At 36.8% G+C, this 26,706-nt stretch overlaps 1 long non-coding RNA gene across 1 annotated transcript in view; it reads left to right on the top strand.

The window, feature by feature from the left end:
• Nucleotides 1-1,322: 1,322 nt before the first annotated feature.
• Nucleotides 1,323-26,706, top strand: part of LOC112678158 (uncharacterized) — a 36,543-nt gene continuing 11,159 nt past the window's right edge. The window contains exons 1-5 of the long non-coding RNA XR_003147399.3: nt 1,323-1,394; nt 3,754-3,825; nt 6,045-6,127; nt 7,861-8,043; nt 10,889-11,046. This is a non-coding gene — a long non-coding RNA (uncharacterized LOC112678158). The remainder of the gene's footprint in view (nt 1,395-3,753; nt 3,826-6,044; nt 6,128-7,860; nt 8,044-10,888; nt 11,047-26,706) is intronic.

Genomic DNA, 26,706 nt, shown 5'->3' with positions numbered 1-26,706 from the left:
CTTTTAACTTCTTTTGTTTTCATGGTTATTTACCCTTTAACCATTCTTTATTATTCATATTTTCACTTTTACCTTTTTTTTTTCTTTTGGCTCAGGTAGGCCTCCCTTCATCTAATTTATCATTGACTTCAAAGAATAATCTTTTGCTTTTATTTATTAGTTATGCCATTTACTTATTTTCTAATTTACTGATTTATTCTTATACCTCTACTATTTTTCCCGTACATTATATTTTCATTTATTTTGTTTTCTTCAAACTTCTTGAGTTGAATGCTTAATTCTATTTTTTTCATTCTTTGATATAGGCCTTTAGGTTGTATCTCCTGTTAACACCGTTCAGCAGTGCCCCACAGCTGCCAGTGCACAAGGTTTTCTCTTCTCATTAGTTTCTGGAGGGTCTGCAATTTTGATTTAGATCTTGTGTTTGAACCAAGAGTTGCTTAGAAAAGAATATCTTACTTCCTAAGAGATAAAGGCTTTCATTTTTTGAGATTTTTAAAATTAATTTCTAGTTTTTCTAGTTTATTAAAGAATGTTTTTGTATATTTTTTCCTTTTTTTTTTTTTTTTAGTTTATTGTACTTATCTTTGTCAATTTTTTGACACTGGTCCATGAGTACTTGAAAAGGAAGAATGAAAAAAAAAAGAAAAGGAAGAATGTTCTGTGTTTGCATGGTATAGAACTTTACGTAAATGTATATACCAATATAAAAATAAAAATATTAATGTTGATAATACTATGCATATAATAATTAGGTCCACTTAAAATCTTCTTAAAGTCTCCTATGGTCTTACTTACTTGCTGATTTGATTTTAAAATGTTTTTAGAATCCTTTATAGTAGTAGTTATAGGGATTGTGCTAACAGTGGAGGCTAACTTTTTTTTTTAGGGTTTGAAAACAACATTTATTGGTTATAACGTTTGTATCTTAAATGTAGATTTCTTTTTTTCTTTTTAACTGACATGTAATATTGTGTTAGGTTTTAGGTATACAACTTGTTGATTTGATACACTTATATACTGTAAAATAATTACCACTGCATTATTAGTTAACACCTCCATCTTGTCACATAATTACCATTTCTTTTTTGCAGCAAGAACGTTTAAGTCTTACTCTCCTGTCAACTTTCAAGTATATAATCAGTATTATTAACTATAATCACCAGGCTATACATTATCCCTAGGACTTGTTAATTTTTTAACTGGAGGTTTGTACCCTTTGACAAATATATCCCCACTTCCCTTACCACCCCCACTCCCACTCCCAGGCGACCATCATTCTACATTCTACTGTTTCTCTGAGTTCAGCTTTTTTAGATTCCATATATTAGTGATATCATGCAGTATTTGTCTTTTATTGCCTGAATTATTTCACTTAGCATAATGCTCTCAAGGTATATCCAAATCATCACAAATAGCAGGATTTCTTTCTTTCTAATGGCTAAGTAATATTCCATTATATATATATTAAATATAATACATAATTTTATATATATGATTAAATATAAGAGTATGTGTATATATATGTATATTATGTATATCTATATAATATTTTTTATCCATTCATCTGTTGATGGATGATTAAGCTTATTTCCATGTCTTGGTTTTTGAATAATGCTTCAATGAACATGAGAATGCAGGTATCTCTGCAATATCCTGTTTTCATTTCCTTTGGATATATACTCAAAAGTGGGGTTGATAGATCATATGGTGTTTCTATTTTTAATTGTTGAGGAACCTTCTTACTGTTTTCCATAGTGATTGATTTACAGTCTCACCAACATGTACATGGGTTCCCTTTTTCTACGTCCTTGCCATTACCTCTTGGCTTTTAGATGATAGCCTTGTAAATGAAGTGATATCTCATTGTGGTTTTGATTTGCATTTCCCTGGTGATAAGAGATGTTGAGCACTTTTTCATGTACATGTTGGCCATCCATGTGCCTTCTTTGGCAAGAATGTCTATTCAGTTCCTCTTCCTATTTTTAATTGTGTTGTTTGGTTTTTTGCTATTGAGTTGTATGAGTTCCTTATGTATTTTGATTAGCCCCCTTACAGACCCAAAGTTGCAAATATTTTCTTCCATTCAATAGGTTACCTTTTCATTTTGTTGATTGTTCCCTTTTCTGTGAAGAAGCTTTTTAGTTTTACATAGTTTGCTATGTTTATGTTTGTTTGCTTTTGTTTATGTTTGCTTTTGTTTATGCTTGCTTTTGTTGCTTGAGCTTTTAGTGTCATATCAAGGAAATTGCTGGCAAGACCAACGTCAAAGAGCTTTTCTTCTGTTTTTTTCTTTTTGGGATTTTGTAGTTTCATATATTATATTTAAATCTTTAATCAATTTCAAATTAATTTTTATGAGCGGTGTAAGATAGGGGCCAATTTCATTTTTCTGCATGTAGTTAGGTGGAGGCTAACGTTTAGGCTAATATTTATTTATTGAATGTCTGCTTTGTGTCAGATAATGTTCCAAATTCTTTAACCCAGATTATCTCATTATCCTGCTAGCACTATTCTTGTTCAAGCCCTCATCTTTCACCTAAACAACCACAGTGCTCTAAATGTGTCTCCCAATCTGGCTATGTCCCACTCAAATTCCTACTCTACACAGCATAGCACCTAAATGATCATCTAGTTGTGCTCTGAAAACTTCAGTGGTGATACTCAGGTTATGCTCCAACAATTCAGTCCACTGAGGGTCGGGCCCAGGAAACTCTACTTTTAAGAAACACCTTGGATGGTCATTTTGCAGACCAAAGTTTAGAACCAATTGTCTACAGGGGAAAAAAAGCATAACATCTTTTCAATATAGCATAGTATTCCATTTTTTAAAGAAAAATATGTATTTAAAATTACTTATGTAATAAGTTAATATTGGGTAATGTGTACTGGGTAATATTACTTGGGCAATATATTACCAAATATATGGAGTGAACAATGAAAGTCCCATTTGATCATCCCCCAACCTCAACCTCATTCCTCTCCCCAGAGATAACTAGTGTTTGGTGGGCACACAGTCCTCTTTTTGTTTATTTAGATCTATTTAGGTCTACTTATATATACATTCTATATATAGAGAGAGAGCAAAACAGAGAGAAAGAGAGAGAGAAAGAGAGAGAAAGTATATGTATAGTAATAGAGGTCTACTTCGCTCTGTTCAATAGCTGCATGTGTGAATCTACCATAATTTATTTACTGACTCTTCAGTTGATAGACATTTAGATTATTTCCAATTTTTCACTCATTATAAACAGTCCTGCATGTGCCCAAGTATTTATTTACTGTATTTATTTACTGTAGATTCATAGAAATTAAACTACTCAGCTAAAGCATATGCACATGTATCAATTAGGAAAGACTTGAAACAATGGATTCCACTTCTTCACAACCAACCATCTTTTCTGCCTTCCCTAATATTTACTTCTTCCCAAGGATAAATCACCTCATGAATCCCAGTCAGCTGCCAACACAGAGCATCATGTTTCCCATCTACTTCCAGCAAGAATAGAGAAAGGGCCTTGGCTCTGAATTCTAAGCAAGAGTCTTGAGATCCTGCTTTGATTAGTTTAGGCCAAATGCCCACTTCTGCACTATCAATCATTGTGGCCAGAGAAATAGAATGTTCTACGGACATTTAGAATAGCTAGTCACACATCGCCCCTCTGTAATTGTAGGTAGAACCAGCTTACTTGGAAGTGCTTTGTTTCCCAAACAGAAATCACCAGAGAGAATTTTTTTTTATTTTTTTACCAGATAGAATTATATATTTGGACATATCAATGACAAATTGCCTTCCAAAAATTTACATGACCATCAGCCATGTATGTAAGTAGCTGTTTCTCAATATTCCCACCAAAATTTTCTGTTATTTATATTTTATTCATTTTTACCTAATTTAGTATTGATAAGCATTTTTTTCATGTTTATTGGCCTTTTATATTTCTCCTATAAACTGCCTATTTACAACCTCTGCCCATATTTCTATTTTTGAATGATTTATAGAAGCTCTGTATACAATCTACACAATAATCAGTCATCCATTAAATGTGCTGCAAATAGTTTTCTCTGTATGTTACTCATCTTTTAACCTTATCATGCTTTTCATTGTTCAGGGATAATTTTTAATTTTTATGAGGTTATATCTGTCAATCTTTTTCTTTTATGGCTTCTGGTATTTATGTCTTATTTTAAAAGGCCTTTTCCACCTCCCATTTTATTTTTAAAAATTTGTTTCAGTATGATCTCTCTTCATATACATTTATAATTTCTTTTGTACTCAGCTGCTTAACTCACCTGAAGCTTACTTTTATGGATGGTTAGGATAATAGTCTACTTTTCCTTTTTTCTTAATCAATAACTAATTTTTCCACACACTATTTATTGTGTAGGTTATACATTCCCCCATGGATTTAAAAATACCAATTTTATTATAACCTAAATTTCTACAAATGAATGTAGATCTCTTCTGGTCTCCCTATTGCACTGATTGGCACTCTAATCTATGACACCATTTTAATCATGTCTTTAACATGTTTTTATCATTGCAGAGCAATATCTATAGGACATGCCAGGGCCTAACTCTTTAGCATGATATCTGATAATCTCTAAGATGTGAAGACTATTTATGACTCCAGTCTTCTCACTCATCATCTAGCCTCTCATCTTTTAGAGCTTAGTAAAACCAAAGGTAGATCATTCCAAATAGAGATAATTCTATTTATTCTATTCTATTCTATTCTATTCTATTGTTTCTTTTTTGAGGAACATCCTCCCCCTCCTTCCTTACTGAGTGACTCTTACTCATCCTTTAGAACTCAGCTCAATCAAAATTACTCTTTTACTAACCTTTCCTGAACTTCTACTGTCCCTGTTTTCCAATTGTGTCATCTACTTCTCTTAGAAAAAACCTCTTCATACATGTCTTTCTTGCCAACTTTCCTATGACAGAGCTCATGTTTATTTTCTTTATACTTCCAGCAAGTAGTACAGTCCTTATACATAGGAGATACTCAAAAGATAATTGTTGAATTGAGCTATGTACTTTCCCTCATTTTATTATGACTTATATTCTATAAAGTTTATACCTCTATCATCGGTAGAATAAACTAGTCTTTTTGGAGACTAGATTTGCAAAACAAATGGTAAGAAAAGGTTATTTTTATCTTTCTAAAGATTTTATTTATTTTAAAGAGAAAGAGAGCACAAGCAGGGAAGAGAGGGAGAAGCAGTTTCCCTGTGAGCAAGGAGCCCAATGTGGGGGCTTGATCCTAGCACCCTGAGATCATGACCTGAGCTGAAATCAAACACTTAACCAACTGAGCCACCCAGATGCCCCAAGAAATTTATTTTTAGAAATTCATGTCAGCTTCATCCACCAAAAAGTTTCTTATGATTGAGGGAATTTCCTTTTCCCTAGCACATGCTACAGAAACAGGTTGTAAGCACAGCTCTAGTTCAAATATCTGATAACTGAAAACAAATATTTCACTAAATCCAAATCACAGGTGTTATACTTCATTCTGCTTTTTGTTAAATTGCATTTTATTCTTCCTGAAGAATAATCCCCTTAAAGTTGACTGTGTGAAATCCATTGCCTAGAAATTTTGAGAACTTTCAAAATTGAAACCTATCATTGATTATTGACTGAGTTTCATATATATATGCTGGAACCATATCAGGGGCTTGAAAAATGAAGAGAAATACCCTTGTCTGTTAGAAGTAGAACCTCATGAAAATAATATAAGCAATAATGACTTATCAATACTAGACTAAAAGTATGTAGGGAGTTTGGAGGGGCATAAAGTATTCTTACATTTCTTATATTACTAGATCAGGAAAGTAGACTGTAAACATAGTACTCTAAAAAATGGTTGCTGATCTTCTGGAACAAAAAGCCCTTATGACATCCAGTATTCTCTTCTCACCAAAAATGCATATTTTAAGTTTAAGTTTTATCACTGAAGCTTGAACCAAGCTACAGTGATTCTAGGATTCAGGCATGTCTGAGGATAGGTGGGACAAACCTAGCAAAATTACCTTTACAGAAGAGAACCAGCAACCACTTCAGAGGGAAATTCTAAGCAAGGAGGACAGAGGAGCAGAAGTCTCATTCATCCAAGGACCAGAGGTGAGAGTGGGAGGGAAAGAGTGACTTTGAGCACAGCAGAGATTCTATAAATGAACTCACTCTGCAGGCTCTTTTCCACCTGTGCAGATCCGTTATCGGCTGAGTAACTCATTCTCTTCCTGATTCATCTCTAGTGAATGGTCATTTCAGAACAAGTGTCATGTTCCTCATTATCCCTTTTTCATCTCCCACTCCAAGAAGAGGAAGCCTGTTCTAATAGGTCATGTTCTTTTACACTGATCTATTGTGTGGCCTCGAACAAACTGCTTAAACCATTGTGTACCTCAGTTTCCTCACATGCAGTAAAAGGTTAATGATAGTACTTACCTCCCAAGACTAAAAGATGAGTCCAGAGGTGCCTGGGTGGCTCTGTCAGTTAAGTGGCTGACTCCCGATCTTAGCTCAGGTCTAGATCTCAGGGTCATGAGTTGAAGCACCAGATGGGGCTCCATGCTAGGTGTGGAGCCTACTTAATAAAAAATAAAATAAAAAGATTAGTCCAAAGTAAATTTTATAAGAAATAGTATTCAAAAAGATTAAAATATTAATGAAGGATTAAAAGAGCAAATACATAAATAGTAATTAAAATAGTTTAATACATCAAGAACTGAAAACAGAGCTTAACACATAGAAAGCTCTCAGCAAATACCAACTATTATTATTCCCTCTCTTCCTCCACTGCCTCTCCCTTCCTCCTCCATCCCCCTACCCCTCTTCCTTCTTTCAATAAATGTTTCCTCCACTCCCTATTTTCTCTTTTCCTATTCTTCACTCCACAAGTAAAACGGGAGGGAGGAAAGAGGAGGACAGCTGCCAGGCATTATTTGAGCATTCTTCATACATTCATATGAATTCATATTCATATATCTCTTACATGAATTTCATAAAAGTCTTATCAGCTAAGTACTATTATTAATATTTTTTCATTTTACAGATGAAAAAATGAGGCACAGAAAGGTAATTAAGTGGTTCAAAGAAAAGAAATTTAATAAATGTCACATTTGGCCTCTGAAGTTTCCACGTTTAGCAATGTAGATATTTGGCTATTTCTCTCTCTCTCTCTCTCTCTCTCTCTTTTAATTGAGATATAATTTGCATGTACCATTATATTAGTTTCAGGTGATATTTTTGCAATTTTATTTTTTTATTGAGGTGCAATCAACATATAACATTATACTAGCTTTAGGTGTACAACATAATGATTTGATATCTGTATATATTGTGAAATGATCACCACAATAAGTCTCATTAACATGCATCACCATACATAGTTACAAAGTTTTTTCTTGTAATGAGAACTTTAAGATCTATTCTCTTAGCAACTTTCAAATATGCAATACAATATTATTAGCCATAGCCACCATGCAGTACATTAATCCCCAGGGTTTATTTTATAACTGGAAGTTTATACCTTTTTGACCCCCTTTGCAATGCATTTTTAAAGTTTTTTATTTCGCTAGCATTTTTAGGTGTTTTCTGATGAGGATGATTTTTCAGAGAATCTTGTCATATGCTACATAGGGATTTATGGTCGGAATTTAAAGGCTGAATTGCAGAGGTGGGATTGATGGCTCTCTTCCTTATTAATTATTAATGTTTCCCTCTCAATGAGGTCCTTTCCACCCACGAGAAACACATTGTAATATCTCCTCTCTTAAAATAAATTCTCTTGACCCCTATAGTGAATGCTACTGGCTTCTCTCCTTGATCTTTTTTTTTTTTTTTAAACCAAGCTGATGGACCCATCTCCAGCTGCAATGTTGGATGCTAATAGTTCACAAATGCCTTTATCTTTGGAGTCTTGTCCTTGGCCAAATGGAAGCTGCCTGGACCAAAAGGTTACACACCTCCAAGTGGGAACAGCTCACCACTCATGTCTGAATTACATGGGATTACAGCCAACCCTTTGCAACAAGGTAGGACCAACTTTGTGGTACAATTCATACTCCAGAGTACCCTGCAGGATCAAGATAAAGCCAATTCCAGCTGAAATCTCATCCTTGATTAGCTCCTTCCTCTTCCTTCTCCGGCTTCCTTCATTCTGTCAACCCAAGGCATGCCCTCTATAAATCACAGATACCCACATCTCCATCTCAAGCTCTTCTTCTAAGAATCTCAATGTAACATGTTCTCTAGCAACTACACTATTTCTCTGCTACAGCAAAACTCCTGAAATAGTCATCTAAACTTGCTGCCTCAGACTCTTCCACTTCCGTTCTCTCTTGAACCTACTCCAATGAAATTTTCATACCCACTGCTTTACCAGAATAGCTCTTGGTCACAAATGATGTCCATATTCCTAACCCTAAGGACAGTACCCATTTTACTCAAACAATTAGTTATATTTGACAGAATTGATTATTCCCTCCTTAGAAACACTATCCTCTCCTTGCTTCCACAACACCACTGTCTCTGTTCTGTGCCCACATTCTTCCTTCACCTCCTTTGCTACTTACTCCTGCACTCTCTGATCTCCCAAATCTTGGACTTTTCTCAGCACTTGGTCCTTGAACCCCTTTTACTTCTTCATCGATATTCACTCCCTGAGTAGCATAGTCCTGTGTCCAACTGACACTCCCAAATTTATATCTCTAACCCTGATTTCTCTTCAGATCCCAAAATCATATATACAACTGCCTGTTCAACATATGTATTTGGATGCCTACGGGTATCTTAAACTTAAGATGTTCCAAAGTCAAACCTACAAATCATGACCTATACTCCAGCCCAAATATGTTTCCCTCACACCTCCTTCTTTCTCATACCCCCACCTTCACCATTTTAGTAAATGTCAATTCTACCTTTCTAGTTACTCAGGCCATAAACCTTGGAGTTATACTGTATTTCTCTCTTTCTATGACACTTTACACGTAGAATCTGTTGAGACACCTAATCAGATCTGCTTCCAAAGTGAATTGCAATTAGCCCTTCTCCAATGTCCGTGGCTATTATCCTAGTCCATGGCATCATCACTTTAGCCTTAACTATTGAAATAGTATCCTAACTGGTCCCTTGCCTTCACCTTATACCTGATGCCCTGTTGTCCACACAGCACCCAGAGTGATCTTATTAAAATTCAGAATACATTATTTCTATACTCAAGTTCCTCCAGTAGCATAGTGTGGTGGCTGAGAGAATGGACTCTAAGCAGCTTTGGGTCAAATTCCAGACATCTCATTGTGCCTTTGCTTCGGATTTCTTATCTATAAAATGGAGGACAACAAAATACCTGCCTCTTAGATTTGTTATGACAGTTAGAGGAGTTTCTATTGATAACAGAGCCTGATGTCATATGATTCTTTGATAAATGAAATAGTGGCCCATCTTGCTCAGAATGAAAGTATAAGTCCTCTCTTCTCTTACCCCTCATTCACTCCATTACAGCCAATTTGGTCTGTTTGCTTTGGAAGGTACTGCTGAACAATGAACACATCAAGCCTGCCCCCACTGCTGCTATCACACCAAATATATTCATGGCTCATTCCCTCAGTTCCTTTCAGGGTTGTGCTCAAAACCTGCCTTATCAATGAAATTTTTGCTGGACATAAAAATGTATTTTCTGACACTCCATCTTGCCCTGCTTTTTTTTCTCCATATTACTCATTATTTTCTAACATATTATGAATTTTCCTCTCTTTTTTATCATGCCCTCTGCCCCACTGTAGCATATGCTCTTTAATGGGAGAGATTTTTTGGTCTGTTTTGTTCACAGCTATATTACAAACACCTAGAATAGTACCTGGCATATAATAGCATTCGATATTTACTGAATAAATGTACCAATAAATGAATAGAAAGGGAGTAAGGAAATTCTTAAAATATTTCACTGGGATATGAATGAGATATTAATTAGAAAAGCAGCAGTAGGAACTGAAGGGATGAAGTAGCATGATTAAAAAGATATAGTAAATAGGATCAATGACACAGAGTATAGAGGAAAATTATTTTGAGATGCAAGCCAAAGTGAAAGGCAGACTAGGATGGTGGTGCTTAAAAGCAGAATAGAAAACACAAAAGGAGAAATCCATTTGAGGGAGAACGTAATAAACCTAAGTTACAAGAAGCAGACAAACATCTGTGGCTAGCAGGTGGTTGGAAATTCAGCTTTATTAACAAGAGAGATGAGCTCTGTAACTGGGTTTGAAAGTCACCAGGATACACTGTCATTCAAAACCAAATGACTGAATGTGGTTGCCCAAGGGAAAAGAGTGTGATCGAGAAAAAGGGAAGACAAAACTTGGAGAATATCTGTATAATGTACAGATGAAAGAGAAGCTAGTCATGGAGATGGTAGGAAAGAAACATGAACAAGAATGTCTTAAAAAGTACTGAAATGTATGAAAACCTAGTATAGATTTTAAAAATACCTAGTATAGATTTAAAAAATTCTAATGTAATATTCAGTAGCTGCTGAAATGATATAAATTGTGTCAACTAGAAACTTTTTCAATCTCATCAAAAATCACTACAGTGGAAGTGGCAGGATGTAGGATTTTCATACCTCCTGAAAAGATTGAGCAAATGGGGCACTGTGGCCTGTCCGTCTAGAAACAGGGAGCTTTCCCAAGCTCCTCTCCTGTCTTCCAGGTCAGATCCACCTCTAATGCGTTTTCTAAGACCCTCAGGACTTCTGTACATTCAGTACAGAATTATGCTTTCATTATCTCATTACCCTTTGCCTTGGCTCTCAAGACTCTCTTCTCTAATAATGTTCTTACTGGTTCTACAAGGTCCCATTTCATTAACCCTTCTTTGTTCCAGAAATGTAATTACCTTGTGGCCACTACTTTCCCACAGTCCTAGCTGAAAACTTTTGTTCTCTGAGTGCGATTAGAAGCATCTTCAGGATTGAATACTCCTTTCTGCCTCCTCCATCTTTTGGCATAGGAGATTATCCTCTCACTCTAAGGTCTCCAACAGTAAGTAATTCATGATATCTAACTACCCACATATTTTGTACCTAACAAGCTATTTTACACAGTGATGGAAATGGCAATTATTTATTCTGGGAGTCCTGTCAAGGTCACCACAAAATCATTGCCAGACTATTAAATTGGACTTGGAGGTTCCTCTTTTCCACTATTGATCTTATGGGTGAATTACCCCAAAAAAAACTTCCTAACGTGCTATTGGCTAATTCATTGTCAGTGCAATATATATTAAGTGGAATGGGAACAGCATACATCTTACTTGCAATATGTTTTAGATGCACAAATTTGAAATTTATAGCAATGTTCTCAAGCAATGTAATATAGATGAAAAAATACAATTTCTAATGTAATATTCAGTGTTCATAAATATGCCAGCTTGGAAATTACAACAGGCAATGTACAGACTAAGAAAATCAATAGACTCTGGGCACTAATACTATTTCTCAGGACAAGGGTTTATCTTATGTGGCAATAAATGCACCTCCATTCTAACAAGGAAAGTTGTATTGTGATGAAAAAATGACAATACCATATACAATCACTATGTTTTCATCCCCCAGTTGTCAAGTGTATGGGTGGGGCAGGTCTTTATAGCTGCTCATTCATGTGTTGTCATATCAGGGTGGGGGGTGGTGGCGGTGGTGGCAGTATAGTGATGGAAGTAGTGAGGGGTCTGGGGACATGAAGAGAATAGAGTCATGTCCCTGCCAATACTGTACTCTCAATTAACAGAACACGAAGCCTATTTAACATTTTTTAATTGACTTGTAAAAATTCCATATCCATGTATTATATATATATATATGATTTTATATATATGTATCTTTATATATGTATGTAAAAATATATCTGTATATATATGTAAAGATACATATATATAAAATCATATATGTATAGGATTTTTTGGCCAGAAAATTATGGCTTCAGTCATTCATTCCACATACATTTATTGGGCATCTCCATATGCTAGACACCATGAGAGATTCTGGGATACTATCAGTGATCACTGACATCACATAGCTTACAGGCTAGACAGACTGAGAACATTTTGTCCACATGCAAAACACAATTAAGAGAATTGAAGCAAGGGCATTTGTATATATACTTATTTACTCAACAAGCACCATCAGGTTCACATTTAGTGTGTATTTTCAAAACACTAGTAGTGCAAAAAAAATACATACAGACCTTGTCCCAATATTTCCAACATATTAGAGGAAAGAAATATTTGTTCAGCAGACCCGGGGGAAAAAAAACCCTGAAGCGCAAACTAGAGAGATGCAGAGCAATAGTAACCTCATTTCCTACTGCTCTCCTTCTCTCTCCCTCTACTATGAACACTCATCAACTATTTTTTCTGCCATGAATACTTTTCTGCAGATATCTGCATGATCAGCCTTCTCATTTACTTCAAGGTTTTGCTCAAATATCTTCTCAGTAAGGCCACCACACTATATAATATAGCAATTCCCTGGCCTCTGGTATTCTGGTCCTCCTTACCCTGCTTTCCTTTCCTTTTCCCATAACACTTATCACTTCTTAATACACCAGGTCATTTGCTCACTTATGATGTTTACAGTTTTTTGTTTGTGTCCCCCTATTAGAATATAAGCTCCAAAAAGGCAAAGATCTTGTTCTTCCCCTGGTGAATGCAAAGCATCTAGGATAGTACCTAGCACATAGCAGATACTCAGAAAGTGAGTGCAAAGCACCTAGGATAGTACCTAGCACATAGCCGGTACTCAGAAAGTATTTTTTAAATGAATGATAGTGATGATCATACTAATATTAATTGAGTGTTGAAAATGTGCAAGACAGTGTACTAAGCACTTTAATATATGACCTCTTTAAATCCTCATAATGCCAGCATAATCCCTTTTTTAACCTCAGAATAGATACTAGTTCCAGTTTTTATTTACAGTTAACAAAAAGGAACTCGTTGAGCATTTATCAGAAAGTTCAAAGAATGAATATGAATGCTAGAGAATCTGGCCCATGAAAGAAACAAATGACACAAAGCATTACTGGGATTCTACATTCTACCTGAGGCAAAAGTCTGCTGAGGACACCATCCTTGTTTCAGTCACACAGGACACTTTCAGACACACAGCTGGACTCTGCTGTTTCTATGGTCTCACCACTGTGTGATGAGATACCAGGACCTTTCCCTCCTTCTTGTAGATCTGAATTTCCACTATGCCATTATTTTCTTTCAATCTAAAGAACTTCCTTTGGCATTTTTTATGTGTGTTTCCGCTGGTGACAAATCCTCTGTTTCAATTTATCTGAAAATGTTTTTCTCTGTCCTTCATTTTTGAAATATATTTTCACTGGATACAGAATTCTAGGTTGATAGTTGTTTTCTTTCAGCCTTGTTAAGTTTCAATTCCATTGCTGTCTGGTTTCTATTGTTTCTGAAAAGAAGTTAGCCATTACTGTTATTACCATTCTCCAGTATATAGAAAATCTTTTTCTCTCCTGTTGTTTTCAGATTTTTTTCTTCTGCCAGTGTCATTATTGAACTTCCTTTGTATGTGGGTTGAATGGGATTTTTTAATCAAATTTGGGAAAACTGGGAAATTATTTCCAACCCACTCTCTTTCCTTTCTTTTTAAGTCCCATTGTGCATGGAATGCTTGATAATTTCCCGTAGGTCATTGAAGTTCTGTTTTCAAATTTTTTTCTGTGTGCTTTAGTTTGAATAATTTCTATTGAATCGTTTTCTGTTGGGTTTAACTGATTGTTAATCCCATGCAGCAATTTTTTTTTAATTTAAGAGATTATATTTGTCAGTCTTAGAATTTTCATTTGATTATTTTTTAGAGTTTCCAAATCTCTCCTGAAATTTCCCACCACTTCATCCATTGTAGATTCAAGAAAAATGACAAGTTTCTAGCAAGACTCATAGACAAACACATACACACGCGTGCACGGGGGGTGGGGGCGAATAAGGGAGAAGAGAGAGAACAAATTACCAATATGGAAAAATAACATCCCAGATTTTGCTACATCATCCTGCAGACACTAGGATAATATTATGAACAATACCATGTTAATAAATTTGCTAACTTAAACAAAATGTACAAATTCTTCGAGAAACATAACTTTCTAAAATCAACTTATCAATCAATCATACAAAATCTGAATAGGCTGATGTTTATTTTAAAAAATGAAGTTGTCGTTTAAATCTTCCCACAAATTCAAGGCCCATATGGCTTCAGTGGTAAATTCTATCAACAACTTAAGAAAGAAATAATACTGAACTAATCCCATTGTTTCAGAAAATATGAGTGAAGACAATTTATCTTATGAGCTCAATATGCTGATGCCAAACCTCACAAAATCAATACAAGGAAACCAACATAGTTCAAGAACATAAGTACAAAATTCCTCAACAAAATAGCTGCAGTCAAATCCAGCAATATAGGAAAAGTAAAATAAAGCATGACTAATACAGTCAATCTCAATAATGAAAGTTTATAGTTCATCAATCACTGTAACTCACTGTAGTACTAGAATTTAAAAGTTATATGATCATCTCAATAAATACAGAAAATCATTTGACAAAAATTAACACCTATTCATATTTAATGGTACAAAAATGAATGCTTTCTCCTCTAAAATAGAAAACAAAGCAAGGATATTTGTTGTCATCACTTCCATTCCCATTTATGTGGATATTCACAGGAAAGTAGAGCCAAAATTATCTTGGGAAAGAAGAGCTTACACTACGTGATTTTAAGACTTACTATAAATCTATAGTAATAAAGAGAATGTGGTATTGTGTGAGAATAGACATATATATAGATCAGTGGGAACAGAACAGAGACTCTAGAAATAGACCCATATGTGTAGTCAGCTGATTTTTAACAAAGTGTCAAGGTAATTTAATAAAGAAAAGATAGTCTTTTCAATAGATGTTGCTGGAACAACTGGAGATATATCATATATATATATATATCATACATATGTCATCTATATATAGATCATCATGTATATCATACATATCATCTATATATATATCATAGGGACATAAATGAACATCAACTCTTATCTTCTGCTATACACATAGATAAACTCAAAGTGGTACAAAGATCTAAACATAAAACTATAAATCTTCTAGAAGAAAATATAAAGAAAACTTCATAATCTTGGGATAATAATTTCTAAGCTAAAACACAAGAAAACATAAATCATAAAGACAAAAAATGGCAAATTGCCTACTCAAAATTTAAAACTTTTTCTCTTTTGGAAGAAGACTACTAAGAAAATGAAAAGGCAAGCCACAGGCTTGCAAACATATATGATTGAAGAAAGATTGGATCCTGAATATCTAAAAGAACTCCTATATGAAAAACCCACAGTGAACATCCTATTCAATGGTGAAGAACTGAGAATTTTCCTCCTTGGATCAAGAACATGACAAGGATGCCCACTCTCACCACTTTTATTCAACACAGTCCTGGAAGTCCCAGCAAGAGCAACCAGACCTGAGAAAGGAATAAAAGACACCAAAATTGGTAAGAAAGAAGTAAAACCTTCACTATTTGCACATGATACTATAATATAGAAAACCCTAAAGACCAGCAAAAAAACTACTAGAACTGATAGATGAATCCTGTCAAGTCACAGGATATAAAATCAATATGCAGAAATCTGTTGCATTTCTCTACACTAACAATGAAGCAGCAGAAAGAGAAATTAAGAAAACAATCCCATTTACAATTGTACCAAAAATAATAAAATACCTAGGAATAAACTTAACCAAGGAGGTGAAAGATCTGTACTGTGTAAAGTTAAAACATTGGTGAAAGAAATTAAAGACAATACAAAGAGATAGAAAGATATTCCATGTTCATGGATTGGAAGAATAAATACTGTTAAAATGTCCATACTATCTAAAGCAATCTGCAGTGAAATAAACCAGTCAGAGAAAAACAAATACCATTTGATTTTATTCATATGTGGAATTTAAGAAACAAACGAAGCAAAAAGAGAGAGAGAAACAAATCAAGAATCAGACTCTTAATTCTAGAGAACAAACTGATGGTTACCAGAGGGAGATAGGTGGATGGGTTCAATAGGTGATGGAAATTAAGAATACACTTGTGAGGAGAACTGAGTGATGTATAGAATTGTTGAATATATGGTACACCTGAAACTAATGTAACACCGTATGTTAACTATACTAGAATTAAAATTAAAATTTTTTATTTAAAAATAAAAATAAATAAAAGAACTCTATAAATCAACAATAAAAGAGCAAGCAACTCAATAAACTACTGGGCAAAAGACTTTGGAGACGTTTTACAAAAGAATCTATATAAATGCCTGATACACAAATAGAGGCTCAACATAAGTAGTCATTTAGGGAAATTAAATTGAAACCATTATGATATATTATTTCACACACACTCAAATACTTAAAAGTAGGAAAACTGACAATACACATATTGGTGAGGACATACTACTACTAAAATCCCCACTGGTGGAATCATAAAATGGTACAACTTCTTTGGAAAACATTTGGATAGTTTCTCATAAAGTTCAATACATGCTTACTGTGAGGTCTAGCAATTCCACTTCTAGATACTCCATATTAAAGAGAAATGAAAATATATGTTCACCAAAAACTGAATATTCATACATTTTTATTTGCAACAGTTTCGTACCAGAAACAGCTCAAGTGTCCAACAGCAGGTGAACAAATAAACAAATAGTCATGACAACGGAATACTATAATAAAAAGAAAAAATCTACTGGCAACATGGATGAGCCCTCAACTCAGCAGTTCACTCACAGGGACAGACTCAACCATAATCACCTCAGTGTTTAGATGTGCAGCAAAATACACTACAGGAATGTTTACACCAACATTATCACACACTGGAATCGACTCAAATGAACTTCAACAACAGAATGAATAAACAGTGACATATTCATTTAATAAAAAATATAACTGTCACACACAGCAATATGAACGAATCCTATCGCATGATGTTGACGGAAAGAAGCCTCCGTATGATTCTATTCACATAAAATTCTAAAAGAGGCAAAACTAATGTGTGGCAATGAAAGTTGTCTCTGGCTGGGAAGCAGCACTGGGGAGGCTTGTGGGTGCTGTGAATGTCCTCTATCTTGATCTGGGTAGTGATTCCATGAGTGTGTTTACTTTCCTGTAAATTGCCAAGCAGTATACTTAAGATTTTTGCACCATATAGTATGTGTGATATATTCAATAACAACAAAAGCAAAATGAGGGAAAAAAAGCAGCTGATATTTTCATGTTTCTATTTTAGCCCCATGTAAAGCATTATAGAGAATATTTGAAATATTAGAAAAGGACAGGGGTCCCTATCTCTAAAGACTTAGGAAGTAAATAGCCAGGGCTAACACAGATACATAAAAAAAATTAATACAGGGTCTATTAGTTTTTCATGGTCACTATAACAAATTATTATAAATCTGATGGCTTTAAACAACAGAAACTTATTTTTTCACAATTCCAAAGGTCAGAATGCCCAAATCAACGTGTTTGCAGGGCTACACTCTCTTCAAAGGTTTCAAGAGAGGGTCCCTCCTTGCCTCTTCCAGAGTAGCTCTTGCCATTCCTTGGCTTGTGGCAACACCACTCCAATCCCTGTCACTGTCTTCACGTGGCCTTCTTCCCTGTGTGTGTCTCTGGGTGCTTTCTCTTCTTTTCAGGACACCAGTCACTAGATTTAGGGCCCACCCTAATCCAGACCTCATCTGGAGTAATTACATCTGCAAAAAATGCATTGTTTGTAAATCATACAGAAGTGCTGAATTGTTTGACCATTGGAATTCAAAGAAAAATATGATCCTTGTGATCCTAAAAAGTGAGAAGCAGTGTCACTGGTCAGCTGACGCTAAAGTTCTGCTATGGAAACAGCACGATTCGATTCCGGTGAGCAGCATCACATGATCTGGCGACAGAAGGGGAGAGACACGGAGGCCGGCCTTACTGACAAGGAGAGTTCTAGCTGAGGAGTGGAAGAAAATGAGATTGAATAAATAGAGTGAAGCCAAGTTATGAGAGTCCTTGAAAGCCTGGCAGATGAATTTCGACTTGATCCAATAGGAAATAAGAAATGACTGTAAATTCTTGAGCAGAGCAGTGACATGGTGAAAGCCGTGTTTCAGGAAGATTATGCTGGTGACAGTATGCTGGATGGATTGGGAGCCAAAAGGGACTGAAGGCTGATGTACTTTGTCTTTCTGTTCTGGATGAATCTATGGTAGCAAGAGATATGAAGTTTCATTTTAAAAGAAGAAAATGGATGGCTAGAATTACTCTCCTAAATCTTAATAAACTTCCTAAGCTCATTCTGAAACAGAAAAGTAGCCCTAGTAGCATTGCATTTGAAAATGCTGATTGCTCTCCAGATTGAAACTCCTATTTGGGGAAGAAAAGGCCAGACCTTAGCACAGGTCCTTACTACTCAAAGTACAGCGACAGAAATCGCCTGGGACTCTGTGAGAAATGCAGATCCTCAGGCCCCATCCCAGACCTACAGCATCAGAATCTGCCAAGATCCCCGGGAAATTCATCTGCCTTTGAACAGCATATTAAAGTCTGAGAGGCACTGCCACTGTTAATTTCTGCTGAGCTTCGAAAGTTTGGGAAAATGTAGATATAGAACTATTGCAACTGTCACGGTAACTTGGGGGAAAAAAAGTATGAACCATGTGCTTCCCATGATGAGACTGTCACATCACTCGCCAGGCCCAGAGGGGTGGGGCTCGCTCACCCACTCCCCTGTCTCATGGGGATTAGCTGTTACACGGATGAAACGGAGCATCTGGTTGCCTTGTGAAATGTGTCACTTAGTACGTGTAGTTGCAATTGAGACATCTGTTTGTCTCCCCACCATTCTGTGGACTCTTGCTCTAAAGTGACACTTTTTTTTCTCATTGAAATGTAGCTTCATCCTGCAGTGGCCTCATTGCCTTGCTGTGAAAGTATGAGAGAGAGGGGAGTACCAGATTGGTGCAGATAATGAAAATCAGCAGATAATCCACTTATCCAGAGCCTTGGCAGGACCACTCGCCTTGGGAACATGGTTCTAACCCAGCTGCACAATTTTTTCCCTGGCACTCTTTTCCCCCAATTGCAAGTGTCAGTGGTTGCCCCAGGACATCAACAAAGGGAAGAGTATTTGGTAACTGTCCTTTCTGTGTCCCTGTTGCTAGGAGAAATTAAGTTTGCCAGGCCACACAGAAGCAGAGTTTCTCAAACTTTAACATGTCACCTTGTGAAAGCACACATTCTGAATCAATAAAGTAAGAACTGAGATCCTACACCTCTTTTTTTTTCTTTTCTTCTAGCTTTACTGAGGTGTACTCGACAAGTAAAAATTGTATATATTTAAGGTATGTGACTTGATGTTTTGACGTACTATACGTTAGGGGAAAAAATCACAATCGAGTAATTAACATATCCATCACCTCACATAGTTGCCATTTTTCACATGCTCCTGTGCACACACACGTGTGTGTGTGTATGTCTATGGTGGAAACACTTAAGGTCTACCCTTTTACAAATTACAAGTATCCAATATTGTTGACTATAGTCACATTGCTGTACATTTGATTTCCAGAAATTATTCATCTTGCATAACTGAAATTTTGTACTCTTTGACCAATATCTCCCTTTATCTCCCTGCATTTCTTTTTTTTTTAAGATTTTATTTATTTATTCGTGAGAGACACAGAGAGAGACAGAGGCAGAGACATAGGTGGAGGGAGAAGCAAGCTCCATGTAGGGAGCTGGATGTGGGACTCGATCCCAGGACTCCTGGATCACACCCTGAGCCGAAGGCAACACTCAACCACTGAGCCACCCAGGTGCCCCTCTCCCTACATTTCTAAGAAGCCTGCAGATGACACTGGTACTGGTTGTCTAAGGACCACACTTCAAGTAGCAAGGCTACTTGCTTAGCAAAGTTACATCAGGCAAATAGAGAAATCAAGAGCAAAATGGAATCATGGTACAATTATCTCTGTGAGTGGGAAGAACTAAAGTCAAAGATGAAAAATGATGTATACAATGGAATATTCCTCAGCCATTAGAAACAACAAATACCCACCATTTGCTTTGACGTGGATGGAACTGGAGGATGGAACTCGTTATGCTGAGTGAAATAAGTCGATCGGAGGACATACATTATATGTTCTCATTCATTTGGGGAATATAAAAAATAGTGACAGGGAATAAAGGGGAAAGAAGAAAAAAATGAGTAGGAAATATCAGAAAGGGAGACAGAACATGAGAGACTCCTAACTCTAGGAAACAAACTAGGGGTGGGGGAAGGGGAGGTGGGGGTGACTGGGTGACGGGCACTGAGGGGGGCACTTGATGGGATAGGCACTGGATGTTATTCTCTATGTTGGCAAATTGAACACCAATAAAAAATAAATTTACAAGAAAAAAAACAAAGATGAGAAGTGAAATGAAAGAACAGAAAAGTAGTTTAAAAATAACTTATAAAAATAAAAATGTCAAAAGAGTTTTAAATGCATTAGAACTAGGTTAGTCTAATAGCCTAGAATCTGGTTAGCAATGGTCCTTCTAGAGACACCCCAGCTAGCTATTCTTGATAGGGATTTTCAAATCCCTGGGCCAGCAGGATGGTAGGGAAAAAATATTGACTCTGGCAGAGAAGATCTTCCTCACTGATCCTGGACATCTGGTCACTAAATCTTTCAGAAGGGCAGATTAGAGATGGTGAAATGAAAACCCCTCCAGCAGAGGCACCAATAGTGATTTTTAAATGAGTATGGAAGCTAGCCAATCTCTTGCCATCAGATCTGTAAAACCACATTATATATTCAATTTTGCAAATGGAAACAAAAGAAGAAATTTTGCCGGACCACATTTTTTAAGACCCTGAAGCATTATAAGGGCAACAAAAGAGTGAAATAAAGACTTATTAATTCACTCACAGTGCGTCATATGACTCCACTAGGTCAAAGCAACTTTTAGTAAGGTGACCTCCATCTGGTAATAGCAAATCTCTGCAACAAGCTTAACATTAAAAGTAATGACCGTGTATCCTGAAGATGCTCACAGGATAATGACTTTCTAAACTGGACATTTGGCAATCAGTAGAATTTACACTTAAGTCTTTGTAATGAAGTAAACAGCTACACACACGTAGCTCATAATTTTATTTCGGATTTTATGATACACCTTCGTCAGAAACTGAGGACAGTCCTAAACCTGACTTAAAACTTGTCTGTGACACTGCTGCAAACAAAAGGGACAAGAGGACATAAAAATCAAAGGTCAATCAACTCAGAGACATATCCCAATGCCATCATCCCACCACCTAAATGCTGTGGCTATTAGGAGAAACAGGTGATCGAATCTGATGAGCAACACAATTATTTAAGCTGTCAGTAATACTATTTTCCAATGGAAACAAGCTCTACTTAAATTGAACGTTGAATGAGTGCCTTCTTAAATATCCTGATTTTTGCCTTTCCTGATTCAACCTGAAGGCTAAAAACAGGCCTGATCTATTTTACCCTAAGGAGCCAAACACAACAACATATCCTATACCCTGATCCTGCCACAGCCACCCCATGGTGCAGACTCCGTGTCTGAGTCTGATGGTAGTAGTGTGCTCCTTCCACCTCATCCCCCAGTCACAGTCTCCCATGGTGGAGTCTTTAATGGTGGGGAGAAACAAGTGGGATGGGCCACAAACTGTAACCTCTCTTTCCTTCTCACCGTGCCTGGCAGAGACAGCATGTGAGACCACCAGAGCATCCAGCGACCTTGTCTTGAGACCGTCCCATAACCCAGTTCTTGATTCAGATATGAAACTGATTAGGAGCCACGCCCCCACATCCAAGAATTGGTACAGTGGTATCTAGTATGGAAAGTGGGGAGCACGAAGAAGTGCAACTATGGTAGAAGAATGTAGAGACCCAGATCAAGCCCCACTCTCTTGGTTCAGATCCCAGTTCTGCTACTTAACAGCTTTGAGAAGAGAGCACTGTACACGACCTCTCTGAGCTTCTGTTTTCTCCTTTGTAGAGATCATGGTGCCCATATCACAAGTATTTGAGGATCAGATGAATATATTTTCAAGCAGCCAACACATAGCCACCTGCTCTATAAAGTTTTTTTTTTTTAAGACATAATGCAAGAAACAAAAATGGAAGGGAGCTTACAGTTGGAATCGACAACTGTTCGTTTGTTTAAAAAAAAAAAAGCCATCTTTGTCTTAAGAGTTTCTTCTTTAAAAGACAAAAATGTCCAAATCCTGTCTCTGATGTTCTATTATTCCTTTGAGACTACTTAATTAGGTCCTTTTTCCAAGGCCATTCACAATTTTAACATTTTCTATTTGAGAATTTTACCAACCGCGAAATCTCTGTGAACACATTTGATGGATTACATTAATGATTATGGCCACCAGTTCGGTGTCCTCTTACCTAGTATTGGAATCAAACTCTGCTTTGAAAAATGATGAGAATTTTTTTCTTTCTTCATCCTTCTCCAAAAGTAGGACATTCCTTTCCTTGCCATAGTATCACAGACAGTGAATCATAGTTCCCCAACCTCCTCCCAAGTGCAAGGACAGCACTGAACAGATTGTGAAGACTGCTTTGGGGGAGGAAACCGACAACTCTCAGCCTCATGGCTTAAGGAGGGATTCGGGCACTTGTGCTGGAAGCGGTACTTGCCAAGCAACACACCAGATATGCTCGCGGTTCAGCGACAGAAGCTACACAGCATGCCTCCAGTGTCCAACATGTGGCATCCCTCAGGCCAGCCTGTTTGCCACACATGGCCCTCATCCCCAGTCCCCATCTGGCCAGTCCTCACAACAACTTTGCTAACTTCATACTCAATGTCTTGGGCCTTCCTGCCATGGGCCATGGGACCTTATTTAGAGCCACTTCTTCCCACCGAGGAGTTAATCGTATGTGTTTTCAACAGTGCAACCATCTGGGCATCTGATGCCAGCCACCAAGTAATTAGTGGGAAATGTCGCAGCATAACCAGGGATGTTTAATAAATATTTCTTGAATGAATAAACAAGGCTCAGCAGCTCCATATTTGCTCACTCCACAAGAGAGTAATAGAGACGCTTCCTAGACTCCTCTGGGCTCCACACTTCTTTTCATGCTCTAGGTGTATCAGCCAGTGACCCATCCTTGGCTTACCACTCTTCCCAACTCCTCTCACACTTCTCTTTGGTAATCTCATCCATTGCTTCTGCTCTAAGTATCACCTGTATTCCAATAATTACCAAAATTTCTTTCTAGTCCACAGTACTTCCCCAACAGATATAAAAATCCAACTTTCTAATGGTCATTTCCATCAGACATTCATGGACACCTCAAACTCTACACACACAGTACTGAATTCATTATTTCAGCCCTAAAGCATTCTCTACCCTTAGAGCCCCTCTCAGTTGGCAGCCTGTCATCCACTTCAAAACTCCTGGGACTATTCCTCAACTTCTCTAACTAACTCCTGCCTCCACTCCCACTCAATCAGTTTTCAAGTTTGCTGATTTTATTTCCCAAGTATCATTTGAATCTGACCTTTCTCTTCCCTCCCAAATTCCTCAGCTCAGCCTCAGGCCTTCATCATCTCCAGTGTGGAGTGTTGCATTAGCCACCTAACTAATCTTCCTGCTTCCTGACTTGAATCCACAGAGAAGTAAGAGTAATCTATACTGACACAAACCTGGTTCTATTATTCCCTTGATTTCTTTTCAATTTACTGTAAAGCTCACCCAAGGGGATTATGTACCAGGCTTCATGTAGCACACCTTCCTGGATTATTAGTTTTTCTCCAGAAGTTGTCAGGGAAAACTTCACTTTTATATGAAAATAACCACTGTTATATAATAGGAGTACAAAGCAAAATTTTCATTAAGCTTGATTATAACATTTGGAAACCAAAGGCCCTCGTATCTCCATAGCCCATACCTGTGTGGTAATATAACTTCCTTCTTTACAAGGTTCCATTTATTATTTCTTATCACTTTCAAAGGATAGCTCCCATGTAGTCCATAGAATTCATGAGTTTCATATATTTTATTCACTACTGTAGTCCCAGAGCCTAAAATAGGATCTTGCATATACTAGGCACTCAATTAATATTTATTGAATAAATAAATGAGTCCACTAACCAGTCTGCTAACTGAAGCCACCATAGGATTAGATGACAACCTATTCTTTCTCTTTGCCTCTGATTCCCACCTTCCATCTCTGTAGCCTACACAGCCACTCAGAGAAACTTCCTGGCTATCACACAGCATCAAGGTTACACCATGGTTCATGGTTCATGGCATGGTTCATGCCAAAGGGCTAGTGCCAGAATGTAACTGGGTTCCATGCAGACACAGGAAGATGGTCACCTTGGCTGTAAAGCAGAGCTGTGCCTGAAGTCCCAAACATCCTTGAGTTTCCATCAGATCCTTACCTCTTTTTTCTACAGGGGATTTAAAGGATTTAAAATTAACCCATAGGACCCTGTAGACTCCACCCAAACTTCCTTTCTCAGCAACAGTTATATAATAAAGACATCCATGCATAGAAATGAAAGCAACATTCCTGAAGGAAGCAGATAACCACATGTGTTCCATAATTAGACTGAAAAAGAAATTCCATGATTTGGGCAAGCCCCTCTACAATTTGGAGAGTTTATCTGGAAAATTCCTACTCATCTTCTAAACCTCAGCTTCCGGGGGATCCCTGGGTGGCGCAGCGGTTTGGCGCCTGCCTTTGGCCCAGGGCGCGATCCTGGAGACCCGGGATCGAATCCCATGTCGGGCTCCCTGCATGGAGCCTGCTTCTCCCTCTGCCTGTGTCTCTGCCCGTCTCTCTCTCTCTGTGACTATCATAAATAAAAAAAATAAAAATAAAAAAAAAATAAACCTCAGCTTCCATGTTCCTACTGTCTTTCCCACACCACCCTCACCCAAACCTGCAAACTCCTTCAACAGCTAGTGCCCATGTCTATTACCACCAAAGCAACTCCAGGTTCATGGGGCCTAAAACTAATACAATTTCTGTGACCCTTTGTAAGCAAAAGGGTACAAAATTACAAATACAAAACTAGATGTAAAACTGAATATTATTTGTAATGAGAAAAATCACATCAAATTACAAATTTTAAAGTCAAAAAACATACTGTCTATAAAAAAAGAAAATAATATCATATTTAGCTTGGTACTTTTCAAATACCTCTGCTATGCGGTTTCCTGCTGGTTAGTTTCACACTCTTTATCACCTTTTCATATGACAATGATTTTGTAAAAGTTTTCATGAGGAGAGGATAAATATAATTTTATCTTTCCATTGCCACAGTTGATCAATATTTGTCTTTATCACTGGTAGTTGACTTCATAAAACATGCTTTATTATACACAACCTCTCTGTATTGCTACAAACACAGAATTTCTGATAAATACTATTTTGCATGATTCCCATTCACAAAACAACATATGGATGTTTATAACTGCATATGAGCTTCCATTTCAATTAGACATCAGTGAGAATTGAAACCTTTGCTTATAGTTTAACATATTGAATGACTGGAAAAATTTTCCACAGAAGAGCTTCTAGCTTCTGATTATTTCAAATCTTGTTTTTCCCCTACCCACATTCTTTCTGTGCCAGGACTGTGGAACACATTCATATCATCTTACAAACTCTGGCTTCACCCTAATGTCACAATGTCAGGTGAGTTGACACAATAGGCAATACAAGCATTCTCAGAAACCATTTCTACACCAAGATGATCAGTAATAGCTTAATTATACATGGGAGTGACTGAAAAAATACATAAGCATATCCCAGCAACCCCTCCCTCCAAAATACTACTCAACTTGACTTCCTCTTATTCAAATCCCAAAAATATCTGCTGCTAGTTTAATGCTACTTGCCACAAGGGAAAGTGAGATGCAGTGGAAGTCAGAGGAGAGAGAGTACACTCTTATCTGAATGCAGTTAAAATAGCTAAAATTTAACAAACATATGATCACGTGAACACATTGGTAGGGCTTTGTAACAGGTCCAGCTATTGGGACCTGCAACTTAAGCTTCATTAACTTCAAGAAAAATCATCTAATCACTGCATTTAACAGATTGTATATTAATTAATTGATTATGTGTCTGTTTCCATCTTCAGATTCTAAATTTCCTAAAAGTGATATTATATCCTATTCATCTTTCCAACTCCAGTACTTAATACTCTCTGGCACATAGTAGGCACTCAATAAATGTGTGTTACCTGCACTAACCCTGAGATGGCAAGAAGCCAAAACATTTCACAGTGGCCATCTAGGTCATTTTTAGGGCATTAAATGCCCTAGAAATAAAAATGCAGGTTGGTATCAACCAGCCATTTTGCATTTAGTGAAAGGTGACTGACCAAGCACAAGCTTAACAAGGGAAAAACAATGCATTTACCTAAAATATCATGGATCTTAAGCTGCCTTACCAAGAGGCAGTATAAGGTCCATCTGGCCAAAGTACTGAAGAATTGTCAGCTTAGCAAAACAGCATGTGCCAAAAACAAAGACAACAGAGTGATGAAAGGACTTATGAAGAAGTTGAGAATGAAATCCAGTAAATATTTTCACATGCTTTGATTAC

The sequence above is a fragment of the Canis lupus genome, chromosome 27 (genome assembly GCF_003254725.2).
Source record: "Canis lupus dingo isolate Sandy chromosome 27, ASM325472v2, whole genome shotgun sequence".
Classification (NCBI taxonomy): domain Eukaryota; kingdom Metazoa; phylum Chordata; class Mammalia; order Carnivora; family Canidae; genus Canis; species Canis lupus.
This window is presented reverse-complemented; position numbering and strand designations above follow the sequence as displayed.